Source organism: Tupaia chinensis, unplaced genomic scaffold (genome assembly GCF_000334495.1).
Source record: "Tupaia chinensis unplaced genomic scaffold, TupChi_1.0 Scaffold000117_2, whole genome shotgun sequence".
Taxonomy (NCBI): Eukaryota; Metazoa; Chordata; class Mammalia; order Scandentia; family Tupaiidae; genus Tupaia; species Tupaia belangeri.
Window position 1 is genome coordinate 5,724,434 of NW_006159583.1, and position 1,245 is coordinate 5,725,678.

Consider the following 1,245-nt stretch of genomic DNA (forward strand, 5'->3'; position numbering starts at 1 on the left):
TCAACATTTTCAACATTTAAGTAACTGGACAGGTGTAAGTCCTGCCTGAGATGTGCCTAAGGGATGAAAAAAGATTTGCTATAGCGTATTTGGAGGAAGTGATTGGAAGAAACATAATTTCATGTCCTTTTCTCACTATCTGGAAGTTTTCCATAAAGAGTTAACATATAAGAAACACTTGTCAATGCTAATGAATGATGTAGGGAATCAAGCTGAGAACTAAGTCATACAGTAACTGAAAACTTAGATCATTACTTAGATAAATTGCTTGCATGGCATTCATGCCCACTGCTCTTCATTCACACTTAGCACTTTCACCCTCCTGTGTATTTCGTTGCCTCTACTCTGTAGGCCATGGACTAGAGTACAAAACATTTCCCTCTCCTACCTCTCATTAACAAACTTCTGAATGAGGGCACTGCGAGGACCACAGGGCATCATTATCACATCTTTCTCTCACCTGGGTCATAATGAGAAGTATTTCATACTCTCAGTCATTGGGGAGATGGTTTATTTCATGGATTTTATTTTAGCAATGTCTTTGAGGAGTTCACACCCTGAAAACCAAAAGTTGTATGTAGATATGAGACTGAAAACTTTAGCTGATGCAAGGCAATCGAAAGTTTGCCTCCAAATCCTGTCCTGGGTGTTAGAAACACAAATCCCTGAGGAACAGAACTTTTGCCTAATGTTGACTTTTGGCAAAGCCAATTCCTACAAGTGGCCTTATGAGCAACTTTGAAAGAATCACATATACACAAGAATTTTACAGGCCTTAGGAACAATTTCTAATAAATAACCCATGCCAGCACTGAGTTAGGTGCTCTTCACTGGCTAACCCCAAACGTGAAAGTACAAGTTAAAACAGAACCCTCTAATAAGATTAGATGGGGGGGAGGGGAATAGTAGAATACTTTAAATTCTAAAAATATTGAAGTGGCATTTTTGTTCTACCTATTTTTAAGGAACTTTTTCCCACTTGCCTGTCAATGTGCTTCCTGTCCTCTCACAAACTATTCTCTGTTGCCTTTTTGGTATTTATCACAACTCATATTCAGATCCATCTCTATTTATTTACCTGTAGAAGGTTTGTTCCCCTCCCCCATGACTGAAAGCTTAGGAGGATAGAAATCTTGTCTGTTTTGTTCAATACTTTTTCTTTCTTTCTTTCTTTTTTTTTTTTTTTTTGAGAGGGGTTCACTATAGGGCACGTGCGCTCGCTAGACAGAGGGAGATATAGAGACA